Raw genomic sequence first — 26,389 nt, forward strand, 5'->3', positions numbered from 1 at the left:
AAGGAAAAGAGGAAAAAAGCTCCCAAAAATGTAATGTAGCTATTTCACTGGGCCTTGCGTATAGCATTCAAGTCATAAAAACTGATTATTTTTATAAAAATATTCTGAAAGTAATATTCTCTCGTGATGCAGTCTGGGTTTGGATCAAAAGCAAAGGAAGGCTGTGAGATCCGGTGAGAGGGAAATGGCACTTCCCAAGTATTGTTTTTCTACCTGGTGGGCATAAGCCTGCCAAACGCTAAACGTCTTGTTCCTAATGCAGCAGAGCGTGGGAGTCACTGTCATTGCTCTCATCAGAATAACTAAGTGCTTGCTGCTTCTCAGGCTCAAGGGCCACAGAAGCCATAAGAAGGCAGGATCCTGCCTTAAATATAGCTGGTAAACTGGTCTGTGCAGTGTCTCCCAGTCAGTCTTCCTGAACAGTTACCTGAATTTTAATTGAATCCCAGTTTTGAACGGTGCATGTTCTTTGTGTCACCTTGCTCCCTGCTTGTCTCTCCTGAGGCTTCTACTCAGTTCTTCTACTCTGATTGCTCTCTATCTCAGCTTGGGTAGAAATCTTAGAAACTAGCTTGCTTTATGAATATTGCATAGTTATGAATGCAATGCCTTTTGAAAACAATTATAAGCTTTTGGAGAATGTGATGCACTTATTTTGGATGGGCTCTTCCGATTCATAATTTGTACAGTACAGCAGTAATATAGCACAAAAGAACCGTGGGGTCACAGTGATGCCAAATAACTGCTTAATGATTGTATGCGAAGTATGTAGTCTTGCCATTGCCATAGAGAGTTCGCTGGTCTGGAAGGTGCTTCTGGGCTTCGGAAACGAAAGAAAAGCCATTTTGAGAGCCTCATGTAGCATTGTTGCTGCTGTATGTGTCTGAAATGGGATTTGCCTTTTGATGAAGCACACTGCTAGCCCCACTGCTGTGGTTAGTGAGTTTGGTCACACTCCTTGATGTGCCTTCTGAGGGAATATTGTCAGCTCCTAAACAGCTAGGCAAAGATCACTTTTCACTAGGAAACAAAATTGGCTGTTCCTGATTCATGATTTGTTATTCCTCTTGTATGGCTATAGCAGCTTAAAGTTTCGCTCATTCACTTGGGGAGTAGAAATAATGTTGTGTGACTTGGGAACCTGCTCAAACACAATGGATAATAGGTGGGGAACAGTAAAAGCAAACAAGCTTGCAGACAAACCCTTAGGGTGAATTTCTTTCATATAAATTATTCAGTGAATAATTTGCAAACAGGAAATACATTGGGAAAGAATGGGTTTGGTTCGTGAATGACTCACAAAGAAAAAATAGATTTGAAATCATCAGACCATTTACTCACAAAAAGTAATTGGACTGACTCTTGTTCTCCCTTAGGGGTAATCTGTAACTTTAAAAATTCACGTGTTTTTAGAGATATATAAAACTCCACTTTTTACAGTTGGTAACATCTACTTATCTACCCATCAGTCTACACACACGCATGCTCTGTGGTTGCTATTTGCATAAGAATTTTTAATTCAACTCTTAAAATAGGAATATAACACTTAAATGATGTGGATATCGATATTTTACAGGTGCTGGTATTCAGAAATATGCACGCATACAACACAAAATATTGAGGTCATTGTATAAAATACATTTTTAAAAGTGCCTGTTGATAATAAAAAAGGAAATAATCTTTTTTCCACTGTTGATCGTCTTTGCAGTTCATCTTCAAATAAACTTTGTGTAGGCATAACATCCTGGAAGGAAATGCTTTGAAAAGTCAAATTAGCTTCAAGTTTGGATCTTATTTGGTATCATTTCAGGTTTATCATGGTACAGGAATGGAATTAGATCAATATAAAACTAATTTAATATGGCGGTGCTGTGGTTCTAGCCCTTGGTTTTGGCAGCTCCTCCTGCCCCTTTTATCCCACCCCGTTCTGTGTCTCTAGCTATCTGATTTTTCAAGAGAGACCTTTGGCCTAGAAAAACTTGTTTTATTGGCTCTTTAAATGTTAAACCAATATTTTTGTGCAATACCTTTCAAACCCTCTGCGTTATATTCCACAAAATGTGAATCAGACTACCAAGAGGTAGTTTTCCATGATTGTCTACAAATCAATTTCCTTATCTGAATTTTCAGCTCCAGACTTGAAGGTAGTTTTCCTGTATGGGAGATTATTTTCAACCCAGCCTTCATATCAGGAGTTGGTTAGAGCTCAGGAAGACAAACAGGCTGTTTTGCCTCTTTCATGCTGTCCTAACCCAGAGAGCTTCCTAGAATGAAATGTTGCACTCAACATTGAGGAGTGCAAAGAGGATGCTACTGTTTGTCTAGATGTATGCTACAAAACAACTGTAGATGGTTAGGATACAAGAAATACTTGAACGTTTTCTGTCTGGAATTACTAGAGCTGAAAAACAGAAACTACATAATTGTGACTAACTTTATTAAATCTTGAGTTTCAACAAGTCAGTGTTTTGTGGAAATTTTGGAGAAGGAATGATACTTCTGTAAAATATTATGGTGTTGAGTGGTTTTTTGAGAGGGAGGGGATCACTTGTTTTCATCTAGCTCTTTCAAGTAGTTTCCTGACACTCTGTAGTCATGGGATTACGTCCCAAAATGCAAAAAATATGGGTATGCATTGTTTCTACTATTGTGGCAGGGTTTCTACTGTCTGACATCCCTAATTAACAGTAATAACAATAAACTCTGTTAAAATTTTTACAGGATTGGGGCAATTCCTCTTTTCTGAGTTAAAATTACTTGTATTTTAGGCAAGGAAAACTTGAGCATAGTGGTGATCTGCCGAAACATCCACTTTTAGATCAATCCTACATTAAGGCGGTAGACATATTAGTGACAAGAAAATATTTAAAAAGGCTTTTGTACAAAAGCTTCCTAGGCACGAAACTCTACCCCAAGTGTTTATTGCTCTGTATGCATTTGCACGTGCCTTTCAGTGCTATAAATTGTGAAATGTATGCTCTGTTAATCTGTCATGAGAATATCAGTTTGTCAAAAATTGATCAGCAGCCCATTATGGATTCATGCATTTACCTTTCACTGCAGAATGGTAGCACAGTTTTGTTTGAAAGATGGTTGCACAATCCAGGTTTCTTTCTTCTTAAACACAAATGAGATTGAGATATGAATAACCTGGTAAAAGGGAAGAAGTGCTTTTTCTAAAAGCCCAATACTTCAGTGCAAAGTGTTCATTTGTCCCAGGAGCTTCTTGCTGGAAACGTTGCTGTTAGCACTAAATGGATGTTCGATTTCCAGGCTCACAGCAATGGAGCTAAGGAATGTTGCACCAGTATGACAGTGTGAGTCAGACATGCGGCTCTGGACTGACAAATTCATGTGCTGAGCTCAATGTTAATCGGCTTCTACCCTGTGGATTCCTCAAATTTGCTTTTAAAGTACGTACTATCCATTTTGTGTAAAGAGCAGATGTGCACTTCCAACATATGGTGTAATCCAAAAAGTCCAGAAGATAGTAGAGTAGACGTTGCCCATATTTTATCAGGGTTTGCAGCATATTGATAGCACATACAGCAACTCTCTCCCCTTTTCTGTCTGTTGCTTTGGAATGCCCCATTTCTTTTCTTGCACATTACAGTGAGCAATCTGTAGCAGTTTCCTTTTGCTTCCATTTGTCAGAAAGACTATTCCTTTCAGTTTTCATCTTCTCATGTTCTTCATGACACTAATTCAGAAGCTGTAGATATCTCCATGCCTGTCTTCTGTCTCTTGTTTTAAATTTTGAAACAACATAAGGTCTTTTTCTTTTCTTGCATGAAAGCCAGAAATAGCTTTATTCTGTCAAGGTCGCTTGGAAGGATGGACTTTCCTCACTGAGTTTGCTTTAGGGACTGAGGGCAGGCTGTGAGGGTGTTGTCAGTCTCATAAGAGCTCTGTTGTGTGAATTCAGTTTACTCGTACTTTGGTGACAGCAGTCAGTACCAGAGTTGGTAAGACATGTTGCCTGCGTGGTAGGCTGTGGTTATAGTGTGTGTTAAATCTAGGTCTGGATCCTTTGGCCATATAAAGCCTCCTGTTCTGCCTACAGAAGCTGCAACCTCAGGCTAAAATGTTATCCAAGTCTTTTTTTTTTTTTTTTTTTTTTAGGTTATCCACATCAGAGGCTGATTGGGCTTTTGCCGTTAGTATGCTGTCTTTTGTGGTTTCCTCCTGTGCACTGTCTGCCCGGGACATGGAGAAAAACAGCATAAGTTTCCGTGCGTCCTGAGACAACATTCACTTGGGTATCCCTTCCTTCTCCTGATCCAAGATCTTGGAATAAGGCTTAAGAAGTCCTCATTAGGACTTTGGGGTTGGAGAAGGTTTTTATTGCAGAACTCCCTCATTGTTCAATAAAATGACGTGGCCAGAAGTCAGAAAAAGCTTAGTTAAGGTTGAAAAGTGATCCTTATTTCTGTAGCATTTTGATTATACTTTGTATCTGTTCTTCACAGGTACTGAGCACCCCAAATACTGTTGGCAAATGATGTAACTTCTAATGCTGTCTGACCAGAAAGCTTCTGAATAATGAGCCAGTAACACATGGAAACACTGAGTGAAAAAATTATTTAGAATCATAGAATAGTTTGGGTTGGAAGGGACCTCTAAAGGTCATCTAGTCCAACCCCCCTGCCGTGGGCAGGGATATCTTCAACTAGATCAGGTTGCTCAGAGCCCCGTCCAACGACAGCCTCACATGTGCGCATTGCCAAATGATGGGGTTAAATGGAAATCACTGTCAGCTGCATGCAGAGCTGTTTCCTCATCATACAGCTATGGACAGACTTCCCAGAGAAGAGTAGAATTTGGCAGGCCTTGAGATCACCTTGCTGACTTCCACTTGGAAAGTGGATCTGCTTGGGCTTCTCCGCCCCTCTTCTACTTTGTTCCCATTTGCCTCAGTGTGTTAAGCTGGGGGGACCAGAGAATTGAAGTATTGTGACTTGTTGCTCTCTTGGTGTGACTGTAGGAGGCAAAGGAGGTAAGACTCCCTGCAAAGCTGCTTCTGCAGTGTCTCTGCACTACTGTCCATACTCTCTGTGCTTCTGCACTCAACTCTTGCAAGCAGCTTACCAGTTGTGACAGACTGACAAACAACTAGAAGAGTAACCCATGGGCAAATGCTGGTAACTAAACTCCTATCCCTGGGGCTTCTGCTCATCCAAGATTGGAAAGGGAGGAGTAAGGGCAGAGAGTCTGGGCTCTTGTGCCTCCTCCCCCCATGCTTGTGCATTGTCTCTGAAACACCAAAAAGGGAATTCTGGGGCCTCGTCTGAAATATGTTTTCACTCCTGTCCATTACCCAGGTACTGCTATTACATGTGTATCAATTTTCATCTCTCTCTTTTTTTTGTAAACACCCTTTTATCATAGGACATTTCTGCCTGTCTCATCTTATAGCTGTATGGTGGGAACCAACTGGCCTTTTGTTCTCTGCAGATGGAAGGAATATGACACCAATGTACTTTTCTGGTTTGTTACCAGAATTAATGTATTTCCTTCTCTGTGCCTCTCCCACAGTGTTAGTGGAGTGATGGAAGTGATTTGCCTTGGTTCTTTAAATCTGCGGCAGGAGGCGTCAGGGAGAAGTATATAACTAGATGTTCTGCAGTGGCACAAAGCTGAGAGAAAAGCTTCAAGGGTAATGTTCTGTCTTTAATCTAATAATGTTCCTTGTCCAGTATTAGTAGAAAATGACTCTTTCTGCATTCCTTTATATTGCTATGTAATAAACAACAGCATAAAACTGAAAATATGAAGTAATTTAATAAGTTCAAGCTTTGTTACAGATAATGGATAACTATGCACAGGAGTATAGTAAATCTTGAATGACAGTTTTATTTGATTACCGAGCCTGAATGCAATGTTCCACAGTACTGCTTTACCGTAACGCTGTGTCATGCTGTAGGAAGTCTGATTACCCTCAGATCCGGTTGAGCAGTTCTACTTCTGTGGCCTCCTGTCTCATCAAATCTGACAGACTGTTCTTGGTCAGTGCCTGGGTGGAAGACCTCCGGAGAAGATTTATGTTTGGTAGGAAGAAGTCCTGGTGACTCAAACCCGTCATTTCCCACCTAGTCCAAACTGAACTGAAGTCTCTGAGGTAGTGCTAAGTATGATAAGGTTTGATGGAGTTTCCACTTTCAGATGTGATGTACTGTTGAGACTCAGGCCAAATATTGAGTCTTGAAAATAGATTCTGTGGTTTCACTTCATTTTGGTTTTTTGCTGAAGGAAGGTTTTTATCAGGTATTATCACGTTGTCCCGTGGCTGCATTTTAATGATCAGTGAAATGTTTTCTAATGGACTATAAAGACGGCAAAGAGCTTTGCTGTATTACACATATTATCTTTCTGTTAGAAAATCACAATGATTAAAGGAAATAGAAGGAGATCAGTTGTTATCAGACACTGCCAGGCAGATGGAATATGTATCTTCCTTCCCCTGTGCCCATTTTTCCATTCAGCCTCTTACCACCATGCTACTTTGGCAGGGTGACTTTGAGCAAAACAAGAAAAGACATTTGCCAGTTTTCTGATGAAGCACTGACACTGTCCTTTAATACTGCCCTGAGAGAAGTCATGGTATTTTGCTCTTGCTTGATAGGAGGCAGCCAAATGTTGTGACATTTTGTGACGTGCAGGAGCTGGGAATGAGGCTTTGCCCTTAGGCACTGAATTAGTTAACTGTTAGATTTGTTTTGTACCCAATAAAGTTCACTCTTGGTTTACTGAACACCCAAGCCTCATGCTCCTAGTTTGTTTTACTCCTCGCAGGCACACCCTACGGGTGTGGAAGGGATTGCATTTCAGGCAGTTTGCAGTTTTCTTTGTGACAAATGTGGAGCTTGCCAATTTTAACAAAGATTGTGTTGCACTTTGTTACTTTGTTGGGTTTGTGCCCAGTTTGCTGGTTTCAATTTTTAGAGGTTTCGGTAAACTGTTTTTTGATTCCTACATTTCCACATAACTTTAAGTTTAATATTAAGTGGGTTTTGAGTGATGTTTTTTCCTTGTCGTACCTCTTTGACAGAGATCCCGGGACTGGAGGAACAGGAGCTAATTCTCAATTAAAAGATAAATTGCTGGGATGTATGAAGCTAAAGATTGCAGAGAGATCTAGCTACGTATTGCTCCTGTGCTGGGACACCACAAGGACAAAGAGCTTGCTCTTTGCTAGAGAGAGATTTTTATAGAGCTCACTTGGATATGCTTCTAATACCACTGTTAAGTCGTAAGACTGCAGTAAGCAGCATTACATCAGCATCAAGACTTTCAAAGTGTGCTGTAAGTGGTCAAAATAGGAGCTTCTCTATGTTCCAACCAGTGGCAATAATTTATTTTGAATTTCAAAAGGATTTTGTTATACACGTTCATAAAAGACCGCTGAGGATTCTTCGGTAAAGAGTGAGAGGAGGAGCCCTTTGAGAGAGGGAACAAAGGCTGATAATAAATAGCTAATTCTCAATGTGGAGGGAGGTTAATAGTGGGGCAGGCCAGCGAAGAACTTGAAAGGAGTGCCGGTAGAGTGAGGGAGATCAGAGAAGCTGTTTTAAAGGGTCCATCACCTACTCTTTAACATCTTATTCACCACTGAAGTAAACTTAAACATCTAAGGAAACTTCTTTTGTCTCCCTAATTAAGACTGAATGTTAAAAGCAGCTAAAACTTCTGCAGCTACACTGAGGTCAAGTAGATGAGTATTGAGGTGTCAGGCTCCTGTGAAGGCGATACAGAGATACAGTGTGATGAGGGCACTTTTAAGACAGAGCTCCCACCTTCTCTTAACGCTTGCAAAGAGAATGCAAGTTTGCAGGATTTGATTCCATGTTTTATTAGCCTAGATAAGGCACTTAAATAGGGCAAAATCAACCAAACTTTTTATTTCTCTTTAAAGTAGGTATTTCTCTATTGTTAGGCCTAATAACATCTCTTGACAGAGACCAGCAGAACTTCAGACAGCCACTGTTCCCCACCATTACATGATGTGTTTTACTAGCTGATTTATTTAGATTACATTAGTGCATGGAGCAGCCAGTAAAGGGACCAGTAATATGCAGCCTGTGGATACAGAACTCAAACGTGATCGTTGCTCTAAGGACCTGTAAGCCAACCTGAAAAAAGGATGAGTGCCACCTTTTTTATCCACTTCTGTGGATTTCTCTAATGTGGCTCTCTTTATACATGATGAGGCTCATTTTTGCATGCTATAATGTTTGGATTATGCATGTGGTGTGTATGGGGAAAGGAGATAAGGACTGGAATGAAGTAAGGAATAGAACCTGATTTACTTCTGGTCCCATTAGATTTGAATGGTCCTTCGTTACTAAGTTAAGTATTTGGCCCCAATTCACTTGGCAGAATGAGCCCTTTATACTAAGGCTCTGTGCTGTATATACCTCAATGTCCTTATTTGCAACCAGCTATTATAGTACTAGAGTGGAGTAAATAATGCACAATCAATGATTTTTCCTGCAAATAGCATCTTATTTTTCCGCTTATGGAAAATCCATGAGCAACTCGTGATTTCTTGTAGTGGTTACTCAGTAAATATTTTGTATTAATAGATTGAACATAAACCCAGTTCTGTTGGCATTTATGTGCTGTTTGAATTGGGAAGATGAGTTGGGGTAAGTCATTTGGTATTATTTTTGTTACGTGGATGGATGCACATGAAGCTTAAATAATTTTGTATGATCATCTTGGCACCAAGAACTGTGTTTAAGTGTAACACTTGTTTTTAGCAAATAAGCTCCTTAAATTCTGTTTCAAGCATTTCTGCTAGTATAACTCAGTGGCATAAACATATTGGTAAGTAAATTCAAAAGAGGTCTGTGTGGTCAAAGCAAGTTGTCTGCATATTTTCAGGCTTAAAGAGAGAGATATATATATAAAAATATTTTTTTATATATAGAGAGTATTCAGTCAGATCCTAACTCATCTTTCTTTTACTCAGGGGAGTTGCAGAAGTTATTGCACGTCTGCAGGGTGCTTGGTAATATGCTGCCTCAATTAAAGCATACTTTTGGAATGGCATATTTTTATCTAACCCGTATATTTTGGGTCAGAAACTGTATCCAGAATACAGCCAATTAGAGACTACCCTGATGATGTAATGGTTTTCCTGTAAAGTGCCATTGGTTGCCTGGGGAGAAAGTGGGTGGAGGTGACAGAGCACTGCAGATACTCCTCTCTAATGCATGCATTTCATCACGACTTTTAATCAACTCTCTCTCTCTCTTTCCTCACAGCATCAAACTGGTTTTGGAAAGAGGTGTTAAGCCAGCAAGGCAGACCCATTCTTCATTCCTGAGAGAGTGGCAGTGAGCACAGACAACATAGTCTCCTGTGCAAGTGCAGGTAGAATTTCTCTGACAGAGCCAGATTTGTCTATATATAGTCAATAATGTGGGGAGGGTAGGTCATGGATAAATCTTGCTTGTTTCACTTCAAGTGATTGAATTTTGCCCACTGAAACAAACTACACAACTTTCCCAAAGGAGGCAGGATATGGCCCTGAGTGATGGAGGAGCTGCGATACTGCACATGATGAGAATGTCAGCCAGAGAGCCACTAGACCTATAAGTGTTGATTTTTTTACAGCTAGATCTAAAGAGTTAAGTCTTGTGTCTGGGAGCTGTGTAATGGACTTCTTTTAATCCGTTGTGCATTGGGTGTATAAGGTGGATGTGTAATATGCACAAACAGTAGCTAGCACTCACACAGAGGTAAAGATGGCAGGCTTTTATTAATTTAAGTCCATCCTTATGCAAGTGGGTGACATTCCATGGAGAGAAAACTTACAAGATATTCAGCTAATGTTGTATTTACAATTAAGCAGCAGGCTGAGTTTTAGCTTAATTTTTAAATTTCCTTATGACTGTAGCTTCAAGTCACCCCTCTTCTGTTATTTTCCCTTATTTTTCTGGTTTGGTCATGTATAGATACAGTATCTTATGCTAGAATGGCTGAGGTGAGACTGCTAAGACCATCTGATCTGTATTATAGAGAGCTGACATGCACCAGTAATCTACACAACCAAACAGCCTGTGACTGCATTAAATTGCTATGATTTTTGACAGAAGAGACCTTGTTTGCATAAATCCCTTGAATACCGATGGGAGTGTGATTACAGCTTTAACAAAGGGAGAGGTTGAATACAAATTTGGGAGGGCCAGAAAGTGTTTAGTATCTCTTATTGTTTTCATCAGAATTCTAAATCTTATTCATGCAGATGACTCTGATCTTTATATCAATGCACAAAAAGAAAGGAACAGAGGAGCAAAAAGGCTCTTCTCTTTTGACTGAAACACTGATTTTGTTATCGTGTTACCAATGAGGGTCCATTTGGGATATTATTCAAGCACAGAGATCAGTGCTGGCCTTTTGTAAGAGCCCTTAAATGTTTGGAATACATTTGCCCTTGAGGGAGATAATCTACTGCAAAAAAGTTAGATTCAGATCAGGAGATAGAGAAGGTGGGATTGTGCTTAGCACATGGATGCTTGCTGGCAGAACAGTTCTGCCTTAAGCTTAATACTACCTGCATTCTTTTGTAACCCTCTATAATAGCTGGATTCTGTTTTCTGTGTCAGGTTTTGTTCATGAAACAAATTGGCAATTAGCCACTGGCTGAGGAAACAAAGGGTATTTGTTTGGAATAAATGCAGTGATCATGATGTGTCTTGCTATTTGGTTTCTTTTGAGATAAAAAATACCAGGTATGTGTTTTTTGAACCGAATAAGTTAAACAGACTGCCGCTTAAACTTAGAATAGACATTCAATTTCATTTTATTTTCTGTTGTGGTGACCTCATACTGTGTCTTGTTGCTTCAAGGGTGGTAGTTTTGCACTATGAATGGACTATGTATGGACTCACAGGGCAGAGAAGAACGATGAGCCTTTTTCCTGTCTTGTGTCTCATGTAACTTGACCAGCCTTCTACTAAGAAGCACAGTTGCTCTTCCCTGCTGGTATCCTGGACACCTCCTTTCTGAAAGCAGGCACGGTGTTTGAGGCCTGGGGTGAAAAACGCGCCAACATCCCTGAGGCTGGGGGAGTCTAATCAATGTATACAAATATCTGAAGGGAGGGTGCAAAGAGGACAGAGCTGGCTCATTTCAGTGGTGCCCAGTGACAGGACAAGATGCGATGGGCGCAAACTGAAACACAGGAGGTTCCCTCTGAATGTTAGGAAACTTTTTTTTTTTTCCTTCACTGTGAGGGTGTTGGAGACTGGGAATGAGTAGAGCAATCCTGACTGAATTCAGGACCCTCCGATTCAGGCCTGCAATGATATGGCCACTGATTTTGTACTACTCTGAACGTATCAGTTCATTGCAATTGTGAATATCAGACTAGTTCAGGATTGCTTTGGTTTTAAGCTTATGTCTAAATGGGTCTCCTGGCAGACCTGAACATCACTGAGAGAAAGGCCATGTGCTGAACTTCACATTGGGAGATATCCGTGTGACACATGAGGTTTGGGCTAGGTTATACTTACGTATGGCAAGTTAAGTGAATCTGTGTGTTTGCTGTGGCTGAGGATTTGAAAACTAGGCCAAGACGCTCTGACAGAGTCCTGGCTCACTGCAGTATTCTGCTCCTGCTGCCCAGTGCCTGGAAGATTAGAATCTAGCATCCTGTACAAGTTTAACCTTCCAGGAATGTCAGCTCCCACTGAAATTTGGAATGACTGGGAATTTTTTAGGCTTTTTAGAAAGTTGTAACCTGAAGTCTTGTCTTCCTATGGAATTTTAATGGCAGAACTGCATTGGTGTAGTGTCACTATAGCTATACTAATACAGTTTTCCCCATAAAGATACAGGATTTAGACACCCCCTTCTAGTTCTGATTATTGTCTGTTTAAAGTTGTTTAAGAACTGCCCTGATTCCTAGAAATGGCCTGAATCCAAAATTACTCTCCATATAGGCAATATAATGGTATACTTAATCATATATTGTACTGACATAGTTTTATTTTCCCATGGACTTCCACAAATGGACCAGGTCTATTTCTATCTGTCTTTTTCCCTGCCTATCTTCCTCCCCCATCTTTCCAAGCTAGAAGAACTGCCAAAAAATGGACATTTCTCCTTCCAGGAATAAAACCAGAATAATTCAAATAACCTTTTTAAGCATTAGCATGGGTCATTAAACAGCATGGTAGAGAAAATTCACTCTAAATTGTATTACCAGTTTATGCTTTTATCAATACATAATGCCTCGGAAGTGAGCACTTTACTTTAGGTCATCAGTTTTGACAATCCCAAAGAAACTGTTGTTAAATGAATGTTCCTCATCAATAATGCAGAGTTTCTAGGAATACCTATTTATTTTAGTTAGGGTTTTTTGTGCCAAGTGGATGGATCGCCATAGGTAGCAGCAAGACCAACTAATGTACTGCAAGGGAGATACAAGTATTATCTATCTTGTCCAGTTCCTCCGGTGAACATGCTGCTCTGTACCTTCATATTTTCTCTGGCATTGTTATTCCCATCAATGCTACCAGGGGATCACAAGCACAGGAACAGGAATACCTGCAAAGTCAAATGTCAGTCTAACAGCAGGGTGCAGTTACGTGTTATGTAGTCCAATGTTATTTTTGACATAACATTGACAAAGATGGATCCTTTAGCAGAGCTCCTGTAGGTTGAAGCTAATGCAGATGTGTCTACATGAGTACAGGCAATGTAAAGGACTGGAGTGTAGGAGTGTGTGTGATGCATGTGTGTGGTGGTGACTAAAGGTCATATGAGTGAGTGAAGCTGAGAATAAAAGCCCTGCATCTGTTTGTCTTCCCATTTCCTTAATACCAAAATCCTGTCATCTTCAAGTGCTCTTATAGCTGTGCCAGAAGTTGGACTGCAGCACTGTGCTGGGACCACTCTTTGTGGTTGTATAGGTTACATGACAGTTACCAGTTTGACACAACAGCAATTACTCTCACTGGTCATGAAAAGATGATGGATTGCTGTCTAAATCATAGACTCATAGAATAGTATGGGTTGGAAGGGACCTCTAAAAGTCATCTAGTCCAACCCCCCTGCCGTGGGCAGGGACATCTTCGACTAGATCAGCTTGCTCAGAGCCCCATCTAGCCTGACCTGGAATGTTTCCAGGGATGGGGCATCCACCACCTCTCTGGGCAACCTGTGCCAGTGCTTCACCACCCTCAGCGCAAAAAATTTCTTCCTTATATCTAGTCTGTATCTACCCCCCTTTAGTTTAAAGCCATTCCCCCTTGGCCTGTCGCAACAGGCCCTGCTAAAAAGTTTGATGCCATCTTTTTTATAAGCCCCCTTTAAGTACTGATAGGCTGCAATAAGGTCTCCCCGAAGCCTTCTCTTCTCTAGGCTGAACAACCCCAACTCTCTCAGCCTTTCTTCATAGCAGAGCTGTTCCATCCCCCTCATCATTTTCGTGGCCCTCTTCTGGACCCGCTCCAACAGGTCCTTGTCTTTCTTATGCTGAGGGCTCCAGAGCTGGACGCAGTACTCCAGGTGGGGTCTCACCAGAGCAGAGTAGAGGGGCAGAATCACCTCCCTTGACCTGCTGGCCACGCTGCTTTTGATGCAGTCCAGGATAAGGTTGGCCTTCTGGGCTGCGAGCGCACATTGCTGGCTCATGTCCAGCTTTTCATCCACCAGTACCCCCAAGTCCTTCTCGGCAGGGCTGCTCTCAATCCCTTCATCCCCCAGCCTGTATTGATACCAGGGGTTGCCCCGACCCAGGTGCAGGACCCTGCACTTGGCCTTGTTGAACCTCATGAGGTTCACACAGGCCCACTTCTCAAGCTTGTCCAGGTCCCTCTGGATGGCATCCCGTCCCTCTGGCGTGTCGACCGCACCACTCAGCTTGGTGTCATCTGCAAACTTGCTGAGGGTGCACTCGATCCCACTGTCTATGTCATTGCTGAAGATATTAGACAGTACCGGTCCCAATACGGACCCCTGCGGGACGCCACTCGTCACCAATCTCCACCTGGACATTGAGCCATTGACCACTACCCTCTGGATGCAACCATCTAACCAATTCCTCACCCACCGGACAGTCCACCCATCAAATCCATACCTCTCCAGTTTAGAGAGAAGGATGTTGTGGGGGACAATGTCAAAGGCCTTACAGAGGTCCAGATAGACGACATCCGTAGCTCTTCCCATGTCCACTGATGTAGTCACCCCATCATAGAAGGCCACTAGGTTAGTCAGGCAGGACTTGCCCTTGGTGAAGCCATGCTGGCTGTCTCGAATCACCTCCCTGTCCTCCATGTGCCTTAGCATAGCTTCCAGGAGGATCTGTTCCATGATCTTCCCAGGCACAGAGGTGAGACTGACTGGCCTGTAGTTCCCCGGGTCTTCCTTTTTTCCCTTTTGAAAAATGGGGGTTATGTTTCCCCTTTTCCAGTCAGTGGGAACTTCTCCAGACTGCCACGACTTCTCAAATACGATGGATAGTGGCTTAGCAACTTCACCCGCCAGTTCCTTCAGGACCCATGGATGGATCTCATCGGGTCCCATGGACTTGTGCACCTCCAGGTGCCTTAGATGGTCTCGAACCTGACGTTCTCCCACAGTGGGCGGCTCTTCATTCTCCCAGTCCCCGCCTTTGCCCTCTGCGGCTTGGGCGGTGAGGCTCGAGCACTTGCCGGTGAAGACCGAGGCAAAAAAGTCATTGAGTACCTCTGCCTTCTCTGTGTCCTGGGTAACCAGGTCTCCTGTTTCATTCCGGAGAGGGCCCACATTTTCCCTTGTCTTCCTTTTATCCCTGATGTACCTATAGAATCTTTTCTTGTTGCCCTTGATGTCCCTGGCCAGATTTAATTCTATCAGGGCTTTAGCTTTCCTAACCTGATCCCTGGCTGCTCAGACAATTTCTCTGTATTCCTCCCAGGCTACCTGTCCTTGCTTCCGCCCTCTGTAGGCTTCCTTTTTGTGTTTGAGTTTGTCCAGGAGCTCCTTGTTCATCCATGCAGGCCTCCTGGCGTTTTTGCCTGACTTCCTAATATTTCACTGTATTAGTCCAAAGGCACTGCAAGAGTTGTTCTGTGTGATAATTCAAATCTGAATGATCTGTAAAACTTTTCTTATTCTTCCCTTTTGCGTTGCAAATGCTTGACATTCCTATCTAAAGTGGTGTTGGTGTCCTCAATTATATTTAAAAAAAATAAGTTAAAAATATTAGGAATATTGAAGTAACTCAATCTCCTACTGCTCAGTTAGTGCTGTCTTTTGTCAGAGTACTTCAGAATTAAGATGATGCTGTTCCTAAATTATGTTCTAGTTTACTGGAGTTACTAAAACTGGAGTTTTAGTGACATTTAAGCTGAATACCAGCTATTTGCAAGTTCCTAGTTGTGACTTTCTTGCTATACAATGACATGGATAAAACAGAAATATTTGGGGTTCATTCTGATTCCCAGTAGAGCACTTACATCCTGACATACTGTCACCTATTTCACATCTCGGATCTTGTCTGGGGCTCTCTAAGCAATTAAATAGGAACCATTTAAAGGAGGTCCATGAGAACTTGCCACATTCCTTTAATGTCATACAGATAGGCTTGAGTAGCACTCATTTCTGAAGGGAGTTCTCCTCCTCTCTATTACTTTTGATTTCTTTTCGTAGGAATTATAGCCATGCATAGCACGTGAAGCCTAGATCCTAGTGCAAAGAAAGAAATCAAGGCCCTACAGGCAGCATTCATTCCTCTGTCACCTTCTTCCATCTTCGTAGCTGGTAATGTTGCACCTTCTACACATCTGATTAATACCCTGATTTTGGAAGTTGAGGGGTCGTGCAGATCTTCCTGGCTCCTACAAGATCAGCCTGAAGTGTGTGGTTTGGTTTTCTTTTGGTTGGTTCCCCCCCCCCCCCGAGTAAAAGAAACTACAAAACCAATCTCAAAACTTATTCTTTTCTTTTAGAATCAGTTCTGCAGTTTGGATTTTTAACTGTGTTGGCTTTGCTTTTGTGTGAGTGAAACTATTTGGTCTTGAGGCTTATTGTTTCCCATATGTCTTGCTGGTCCAGTAACACCCAGCCTGACATTAGCTAAACCTTAGGTCTGCTGATGCCTAAGTAGTACAGTTCTCAGTGACTTTAGCAGAGGCATGCCTATGTCCTCAAGGGCAGAATTTAGCTCTTAATTAGCTTGCTCTGGCTTTTTTCAGCTTTTTACCCAGCAGAACAAATTCAGAGCATATGAAGCATGCAGGAATTTCAAAGCACTGCTCTCAGTAGCCAAAAGTAGCCAAATGATGACCATCAATATTTAGCTTGCCGGGGAGACTGATGTTGTCTGTAGGCAGAATGTAATCAGTGACTAATGTATTTTTCTTGTGCGGAGAGATTGGGACTGCCTGAACATATGGAGGTTAATCATGGGATATGCTCAAATCTGGGCTAGACAAAGAATAGTGTACAATCATCAGCACTGGTTCAGGGAATGGATGGGACAAATGATGTGCTGGATTCTTTGAAATTCAAAATGGTTGATTATTAAATTTAATGACATACATGTTTCACCTTGTAACTAGGTTTTATGGAGCAATACATTTAATAGGGAATAAGTATATAGCAGACATGCTACAACTTGATTTTGTCCAGTTTTGCTTTGAAATGTTGCTTGTGTAAGCCCCTCTCGGTAGGCATCAAGGCAGATATGTGGGGTTTTTTTTTGTTGTTGTTGTTTTTTTTTAATGTTTGCTGAAATCAATGGACCTGAGGAATGTGCTTTAGGCTGAAGCTTGACCTTCACATCCTAGCCAAGTGCCAAACATGGGTATTACTTGAAAATCAGCAGTGGAGTGAAAACATGGCAGGGGTTTGCCTGCAGGGTTCTTACTACATTAATCTTGGAGACACAATATTGCTCATTTGTTTACTCTTTGTATTACATGTGAGAGCTTGCACAGGGGCCCATCTTGCCAGCTTACTTCTTGATAGGGCTTTTGCGGGGAGCCTCTGTGGATTCAAGATCTGCATCTGGCCTAGGGTTAGCTAACGGGAAACTAGACATGGTGTGGGTCTCGGCCCTGGTAATTCAGGACCCGAGTGCCTGTCTGAGAGGGGTGAGCCCAGTACTTACCTTCCCAGTTCTGATTCTCTCTGGGGCTAGGATCTTTCCATGAAAGCAGTATGTTGTCTGCATCTGCTTTGGCTTGCTCTCAACTCATACTGAATTGCAGTGAGACCAGCAGGGAGAGTGGGATAGCTGTGAAAACTTACTTATGGTGGAGCTCTGTGAAGGAAATATTGTCTTCTTTTTGCAAGCATCTTTTGCAGAAAACAAGGCCTTAAAGCCCCTGGGAAAGGCCTTGTAAAAGTTGGCTTTGTCTTCTGTGGTTTGGAGTAGGAAAAAGGAGAGGAAGGAAGCTGTTTGTTGCTCTGACTGTTGTAGGGGAAATGCAGCTTATAAATAGTGAAACACTGAGCACCCAGGTGAGGTGTTACGTCAACACCTTTTGCTGCCTATCTTGCAGGCAAACAGCATTGTTGGTTTTTGTTTTTACTCCTAAGGGAGAAAGAGGGGGTGGAAAAACCCTAGCAGTGCAAATACAATAGTAGCAGCCTTCACACCTAGCAGCAAGTAGTTATGGCTGCAGGCATTTTAGATTACAAAAAGGCTGTGTCGTTGCTTGCTGGCATGTGGCCCAGCTGTCATTTCCCCACTTGGATAGGGCTGTCTCATCAATCTCAGTGCCTGTGCTGCTTGTCCAGGCTGGGAGAAAGGTACTGTAATAATAACAATAATAATCATAATAAAAGGGCTGTTAGAGGAGTATGATGGAGCCTCCTGTTGAGAATGCGTTGTAAGCATATTGACATATGGAAATGTACTTCAGTCCATTTAGTGCTTTGTTTCCTTGAATACATTTTGATGATATAGGATTGTCATTTTTTGTGTGGAGTGGGCAGTTGCTTCATGTTTTGTTCCATAGCTGTGTGCTGTAATTATGAAGTGGGAATGGAATTTGGAGTTCTCTCACCCGGGATATGAATCTTTTGCTCGGTGCAGCTGAGTGCATACATGCTTGTTTTCACAGCACCAACAAACAACTACATTAAAAAAGCATTAAGGCTGTGAAATAAGTGTGGAGAGGCAGAGATGAGGAGTGAATCTCCAGCCTGGTGATGTGGGGCTCAGAGGAATATCAGACTACTGAAACACACTCTCTTCTGCTACTTAGTGGAAATTTAATACTTGGGTGTATGTTTCTGTGCTTATTTCACTACTTCAATGGTATTTTACTTAAGGGTATGTTTACTTAAATGGTATATTACTTAAAGTCCTATGTCAGCTGATGCTAGCAGGCTGGTGCTTCTCTGGATATCCTATACCTTCTTATTCATGGAAATAACAGAAAGCAATACCCTTATGAGCAGTGGCTGCCATGCATGAGAAAACATGAAGTGTGTAAATTTATTCATACCAATTTTTACTTGATGTGTATTTACATTGTGTAATTATATGCAACTAACCAACTTATGTAATTAACTATTTACAACTACATTATTGTATGTTAAGAAATGTACACTCTGTACTGATGACAGTTTGGTTGTTCTTTTTCAAGAAAGTATTGTGTATATTGTGCAAGGAACCTGCATATACAGGACTTGGCCTTCAAAATATCTCAGCTGCTTGAAAATGTGATGATTCTTGTCCAAGCCAATTGAAACTTAAAATAATAGTACCTTTCTAGTTAGTGCAGCTGTTAGAATTCTGTCCAGAGTTGATGCTGTTCATGGCACATGCAGTATTGTGTGTGCAACTCAAATGGTGTTTGGAAGATCCTGTTTTACGAAACCGCATTAAGTATCTGCCTTTTCTTGTGAGGTTACTAGTGCAAATCACTGTATTTCTATCACATGGAAGTCTTTTAAATCTAGTTTTACAAATGGACAAATGGTATAGCGTTGTAAATTAGGCATGTTTCTACAACTGCTTCTGGGTTTACAGAATTAATATTGAGGCTTGGAAGGGCTTTGCTTTGTATTTTGTAAATGTATCCTTTTCATGTAGTCGGCCTGGTTGAGAGCACAATTGTTCCTAGAAGTTAATGGAGTTTAAACAGGAACAAATACAGAAATATTTTCTTGTTCATTTTTCAAATCCTGTTCCTAGATAAAGGAAAGTGTATCAAAATTCAGGATATATTTATATCATAATATATTTAGGTTGTCTGAGCCTCAAATGTCTTGGTATTCCATAATGAAGTACAAGGTTTTTTGTTTTTTTTTAAAATCAGATTTCTTTATCTTGTCTCTTTGATCTCTAAGCTCCCGAAATTTGCTTTTCTTTTGTACTTATTTCCTTTCTTTTTTGTGTTTGAACTCTTATCTTTTCCATGGAGCTGAAGTGCTTAATAGTTGGTGCCTGAAAAAAATTTGGAATAAGTGGGTGCTGCTAGTTCCAGCAGATAATGCTTGATCCCCATTTTATTACTGTAAAGACCAATCAGTTTTGTAATCAGTTCTTCAACTGTTGAAAATCTGACGCTGTGGTTTGCACAGTAAATTTAAATAAAGCTGTACGTTAAATGCTTCTATAATGCTTCTGAGTTAATTTCAGATTCTAGGGGCAGAAACAAAAACTGTAGGGAGAGATTTCTGCTTAAGCCTCTACCTTTCTCAAAGGAAAGCTGGTCCAAACAGGACATGGCATTTTTGGAGGCATACTTATTACTAAAGTCTGCACTTTGTTGCACTAACTTTTGCCTTGAAATCAAAAAATATCTCCTACTGCTTTACATCGTATGTTCCTGTCTCCCTCTTACTTGATGCCAACTGATTTCATTCATTCATTCATTTATTTATTTTGGCCAGTGTCATGTTCAGTCCCTCCAAACCAGAGTTTTCCTATGGTCAAATGTGCTGTGTTCTACCGTTGTGGTATCTTCTGTTACGCTCAGCTTCTCTGCTGCTTTGGTACTTGCACCAGGGACGTACTTACACCACTAATAAGGTATGACTAAGCATTGTGTGCCTTACACCACTAATAACATATGACTAAGCATTATGTGTTTGTCAGTGTTCATCTAATTACAAATTCTACATTGATCATTGGAGTATTTGTATCAACATTGTACTGATTGGGATAGCTATTTTAGGAGACTGTAGTTCTCAAAGCAGATTGTGAAAGATTGTATGAATGTAAGGACATTTGTTTCTGTAGCCGTGCCATATATGTAATGTGAATCAATTCCCAAATGCTATAGGGAATGCATAGATCAAAACCACTTTTGGCCATTGACCCAGGACTCTGATTACTGATTCCCCCCCACCAGCACTAAGATTATTCTTTGAAAACAACCTAAGAGTCCCAAGGAAATATTTTTTCCTTCTTTCAACCTGCCTTTTAAATATACTATCTCTTCCAACCACAGAGTACACTTTTGTCTACATTTTTATTTTATTTTACTACCTGGAGTTGGCAATATTCAGTCCTATGTTACTGACCAGCCTGTTCACAGCTGATTGATCAGGGTTAGAAACAGCATTTATTGCTTCCAAATCAAGACCACATATGATTCTTAAAAAAACAAAACAAAAAAACCCCCCAAACCAACAACTGCTCAAGCAGGAGTTAGAGCCTGATATAGAAAGAGTTGGGGAGGCTTTCTGGTCTGTGTCATACAGAGGGTCAGGCTAGAACATTACAGAAGTCCCTCTGGCCTTCAGTATTGATTTGAAGTTAGAAGTAAGATTTATACTGTTCTGAGGCTGAATCGCAGCCTAGAGAGGGAACATACAAATGTTTCTAATTGTGGTGGAGATACCGGTAATTGAATTCATGCTATGGAGCATGATACAGAGAACTCGGAACTTTGTTTCTGGCATTTGTAAAAACTGATGGTGGTCATTTTCCCCCCTGCCACTGCCTTGCCGGTTCTGCCCTTTGGTACTTTGTGGGGTTTTGAACAATACCGGTTTTCATGTAAGAGATTTTTGGTGGGGTTTTTCCCCCCCCAGTGTCTTGCTTCACCTCTGTCGACTGTCTTTCCTGGAGGTGTTTAGTGACTATTCCAGCAAAGAGACTTCTTTGCAGGAACACTTGACACAGACATGGCACAATGTCCCTGTTTAACTGGTCCCTGTGAGTGCATTTCCAGGGCCCTGGCATGGGTACCTTGCAGCTGGAAATGAGTAGTGGATGATGGGGTAGAGAATTCATCTGGAGGCTGGTAACTAGGGTAATTAATCTGCATGACAAGGGGTCCCTTGGCATTGACAAGTTTATATCCTTCTGGTATAAAATAGGACAAATAAGAATATTTCTGATTATTCAATAATCTGCCTTAAGAAATCAAAATAAGTTAAGAGTAGCTAATTCTTAAGCCAAACTTTTGGATAATTGATGAAAGCAAACATTAATCACAATCTCAAAGTGGTGCGTTTTTATGTATCTGCTTGCTGAGAGCAATAAGCGGCTTAATTTTGGGAGCAGGCCAGTTGCTGTGCTGTGCTCGGTCTGTGGGGTGGTGGGCTCCTACATTTCCCACGTGTGAGTGGCAGGCCATGCATCACGGGCGTGTAAGGCCGGCTGCCTTCGGGGGAGGCATGGGTAGCAGCTGCAGGCAACAGGCAACCAGTCTGTCGTTTCCTTGGGTGCTGCTGGAAAGGAAGGTCCAGACCTGTGGTTGACGGGAGGGAAACGGATGCCCTGTCCCACCCATGACAGCCCAGCCCCACCACTGCGCTGCACCCTCACCCCACCTCTGCTGAGCCAGGCGAATGCCGTGGCATTGCTGCCTGGCTCAAAGCAGAGTGCCTGGAGAGAGCTGACATCCCACAAAGCTGCTTGAGAACAAGTGCTTACCTTTTGTCACAATACGATGCAGTCCTGAATGCCCCAGCCCTGAGGGCACCACCTGCCCTGACTGCCCCTGTCCAGGCCCCATTTCAGCCCCCCAGGGCTGTTGATACCTGCCCCAGCGAGGCTGCCCCCTGTCCTGCTTCTGGCCTGTCTGCCGGCTGAACCCCAGGCCTGTGTGGTGGCAGCCCCTCTCCCGATGGACCCCTCAGATGCCGTCTGTGGCTCGTCTCCAGCCCTGCTGTGTGGCCCTGCCTATGGCTCCCAGCTGGGCTCCCCAGACGGGCCCTGGACCTGGTTCTTTGCTTGTCTTGTCCAGGACCCTTGATGGACCCCATGGCCAAGGTCTGCCTGTTGCCCCCAGACCCTGGGGGACAGTGCCTGCTGGTGAGGGCCACCAGGGCTCCTGGCTCGCCTTGCCCTGGGGAACAACTGGCCCTTTGCTGCTCCCCGACACTGGGTGACTTGGGTGTCTGAAGATACTGTGCATCTTTGTCAGTGCTTTCTTGAGGAACTGGGTCTTGAAACCACAGTGTTTGACTTGCCTAATTGTTTTATCTAGGGCGTTAGCTCTACAGGGGAAATAATGTTAGTATTTATGGTAGCTTGTGACAGAAAATAGCTTTTTGATATCTCTCTTGCGGAGCATAATGAAACAATGCCATGATGGCCTAAGATCTTTAGAAATATAACCACCGTGGTTTTCTGCTGGGTGGGGTCTGAAACGTGGGGTGCATCTGCCATTCCTTTTGACAGACATACAGCACTGGTGAGACAAGTCCTGCAAGATTGGCAAAACAGAAAAAGCTGGGATTTCAATTACTGAGTATTTCTTTATAAACCTGAAATGTGCTGGTGGTACAGTAAATCTTGCTACAAATCTTAGTGCAATATGATGAATTTGGGTACCAACCAGGCCAGCCAGCAAGGTGTCTGAAACAGTTCTACATGTGGAAACCTACAAAGCATATGCAATGCTTTCCTTTGCGACAGGAGGAGAGAAGGTGGCAGTGTGAAAGCTTGGCTGTAGAGACAGTGGAACCAGTGGTTTGGCTGGAGCTATCATGTTGCAGGACTGTTTCAGAGGTGCTAGACGAAGGCTGGGAATGGCTTGGAATTGCTCAGCCGTACAAAAGCGCAGAGAAACTATGATCTTGCAAAATGTTTCAGCTGGTGAAAAGCTTTTTAGTTTTCCTTTTCCATGGCAATTTTAAAATTAGGGAGGAATTGTAGCAATTAATTTTATTCACGTTGCCCATGTTAACACAAATCTCAGACTTCAGTGAAGTCTCCTGTATGCATCTCCTGAATGGAAAAGAGAAGGAATGGTTACATGAAGTGCATTGCAGAAAAAAGGGAAACTAAATTGATGGAAGTCAACTGGTATAAACTTTTGTGTAGCAGGGAAGCATACAAACCATGCTAGTTCTGCAAACAACTCATCTTGATTCCTAGCTGGATGTTCTTTAGAGTTTGTGGATTCTTTTTTGTTTTGTGTTGCCTTGTGGAAGAAGGAAGATGCTTGTTCTGATGGGATCACAGATTAAAAAGTCAGTCAGCAGTACCTAGTGCTGCTGTCTCACATTAGAGCAGCTTAGTCCTGGCTGCACCCTTAAGTGAGACTCAGCTTCTCTGCTCTGAATTCTGTGGGGTCTTGTCCATGGATTTACCCAGTGCAAAAGTTCATGCTTCTGTCTGAGATGTGGTACAAATTTGACACTAAAAAGCACAGGGCTGGAGAGGTGCAGTGTTCAGAAGCAAGGGGTGTGAGAAGAGGACTTAAAATTGAGGTTTCTAGGGATATGGAGCATAGCAGTAGTGACCTGAGCTGGCCCTGGTTTGCTTAGGAGAGCAGGGGAACTTGTGGTAGTTGGTGCATGAAAAACAAAGGAAGGTGGTCTACCTTGGTCAACATATTTAAGTCAAATTGGTCATAGACAGCAACAGCACTGAAAGTTAAGGAAATCCAGTTGAGTGGCTACAGTAGAGGGTGATTACCAAAAAAGAAGTAGATGATGTACATCAGGTACATCATGGATTTAGAAGGATTCTGAATTTCTGTAACTGAGAAAGGTGACCACATGGGTTTTACTTTCTCACATAAATTAAAAACAGGTATTTGTTGGCAGGATGTGTATTCTGACTTCCATTTATCAGAGTTTTTTGAGATGCTTTCGAGGTGTTTGTAAAGCCTGATCTTCCAAAGGAGAGTCTTAAGGTGCAAAACACACTAACTATGGAAAGTGTTGAGAAATGTGAATTTTGAGGAAAGTAATCGTGATATTGTTTAACTGCCTATACCCCATTTCCTTCCTGCTCCCCACTTTGTCAGAGTACCGGATTATGTTGCCAGCATCTCTGTACCAGTGCTGCTTGTAGATATGATTTTTTTTGTCCCTCTTATATTTGCTCCCAAACACCCATCCTTCTGTCCTGATCTATGCAAGACTGGCATATAGGCATATCCAACCAACTGTGTTGTTCCTACTTAGTGCTTAAAAGGCCTTAGGCTGGATCTAAGCTGAGAGAATTTTTCTCCCAGATAAATAACTTAAAGGTACAGGTGACGAAATACTGTGTAAATATAAGGTACTCTAATCTAGTAGAGCCACTAAGTCTGCTTCATCAACTAGTTACTAGGAGATCATGAATACATACATGCATAGAAATAGACTGAAGTCTTAACTGAGTTTCTGCCTAAATTTTCCCTAGCATAAATATTTAGGCACAAAACTTAAGTGGCCTGAAGTGTTATGTTGGTTGGTAGGCTTTTTTACTTTAGGGAATGCAAAAAATGTGTGGCCTAACTATTACTCCTACAGGTGTATTTTAGCTCCAATAGTTCTCAATAAACTTACCATGCTAACTTAAGTTGATAAATGAATGCACATGAAACTGTTATTGAAAGCTAAGTCTGTCTGCATCGTTAATTGCATGGTGTTTCATATCCTTGGAACAAACATCTTTACTGTAAAAGAATCTGCCCACAAAGTCAGCTATCCTTGCAAAGTTATGCTTTATAAATCAGATCTAGGTATTTATGTTGATAGTCAGTTTTGTTCATCTCTTGTTGTGCACAGTTTATAGGTTTTTTTCCTGAATAACACCATTATGGAACCTTGTCTAAGCGCAATATGAGCAGTTGAGGTATTTACTAGCTGAGAGTCCTTATCTGGTACTAATTAATGTAGATTTTTGAAATAAAGTGATGAAACGCTTTAATTTACTGTGTGTATAGAGACAACATGAGTATAAGTAGAAATAAGTGAATTCTGGGAGTAACTACTTCCAAACATTTATATACATACCCAGGTGTATTGATCTGAGTTAACGTGGTTATCTCCAGGCAGCGTGTAAGTACTGCAGATCTCTTCTGTGAAATCTCTAAGCTTTTCCTAGCTGTGCAAGCAGATGAGACTGTTCTTGTCCTAACGCTCAGTGTCTTGTTCCAGAGGTGGGGGCTGTATCATTTTCTGTAGGCTTGCTGAGTGCATTCATGCTCTGCTTGTATTCCTCTAGGATGCTAAAAGCATGGTTTTAGCTGCCAGTGGCAGGCGGGGTGTACAGTGTTGCCTATTTCTTTGTTGACTTGCTGCTACCTTCTTTTGCACTGATTTCTGTCTGTACTCTTTGCCAAGGTCCTTCACGGCTTCAGCTGTTGTACCTCCTTCCTCATTTGGTACGGAGAATGTTGTCTTCGCCCTGTAACCAGCGATGTGTCCTGGTTAAATCTTCAAAAAGTATCTTCATCCTTTTGCTTCCTTTCATGTCAGGGAAGAAATCCTAGCAAATGTCTCTAAATCTGCTTCCCTGTTCCTCTCCCTATTCACTCTCCTTTGCCTTAAGGCCTGCACAAATCTTGGCTGGACTGCTCATGGTGTAAGACATTTCTCTTCCATTCCCCAAAGAGATGCATCAGCACAACAGGGAAGAGCATGGGAAGGGTGGGAGCAAGGGGCCGGGGCTAGGGCTGGAGAAGAGATGAAATTGGCTTATTTCCCCCCGCTGCCCCAAGAGAAGGGCCCAAGGAACCACAGCCGAAGACCACAACAACTCACGCTGCCTGGTGGGGTCTCATTGTTTTACTGGCTGTCCTGTCTGTATCCCCATGTTCCTGTGTACTGCAAATGTAATTACGAAGTCTTTTGGACAGATGCTATCATCTTGGTGTTTATGCAGTCTCTGGCACAAATGTAGCATTATTACAATAGAAACAGTGTACGATAATCAATGGATTTTATATAGAGAGCTTTAACTAGATAAAGCTCTTTTCTTTCAGCTAAAGCTCTAGTTAAATAGAAATACAAAGCTGAAAGAGAATTGGAAATGTTGCTATTTATTTAAGAAAAAATGAATTTAAGGTTGGGTTTTTTTTTAAAACTTGTGCATAATGTTGCATATTCCTTCCATATATTATCCCCCCCCCCCCAGTGTTTGGTATTAAACTAGACAGTAAACTCTCCAAAGCACAATTGTTTTCCCAAATGTATTTATATTGCAAATAGCATACCTTCATCTAGAGAGAGGAGCTTTTTGCATATAATAATAAAAGGCAATAGT

The 26,389-nt window shown here is 41.8% G+C and overlaps 1 protein-coding gene across 2 annotated transcripts in view; it reads left to right on the forward strand.

Annotated features, from left to right (window-relative positions):
* Window positions 1-5,626: 5,626 nt before the first annotated feature.
* ZPLD1 (zona pellucida like domain containing 1) overlaps window positions 5,627-26,389 on the forward strand; it is a 70,366-nt gene continuing 49,603 nt past the window's right edge. The window contains exon 1 of one of the 2 annotated variants that reach the window (XM_076328844.1): window positions 5,627-5,656. The gene's annotated coding sequence lies outside the window, so the exon portion shown is untranslated. Of the gene's footprint in view, window positions 5,657-9,331; window positions 9,376-26,389 lie in introns of those variants that run through there. The other variant, XM_076328843.1, reaches the window with a different exon arrangement.

Source organism: Aptenodytes patagonicus, chromosome 1 (genome assembly GCF_965638725.1).
Source record: "Aptenodytes patagonicus chromosome 1, bAptPat1.pri.cur, whole genome shotgun sequence".
NCBI classification, from domain to species: domain Eukaryota; kingdom Metazoa; phylum Chordata; class Aves; order Sphenisciformes; family Spheniscidae; genus Aptenodytes; species Aptenodytes patagonicus.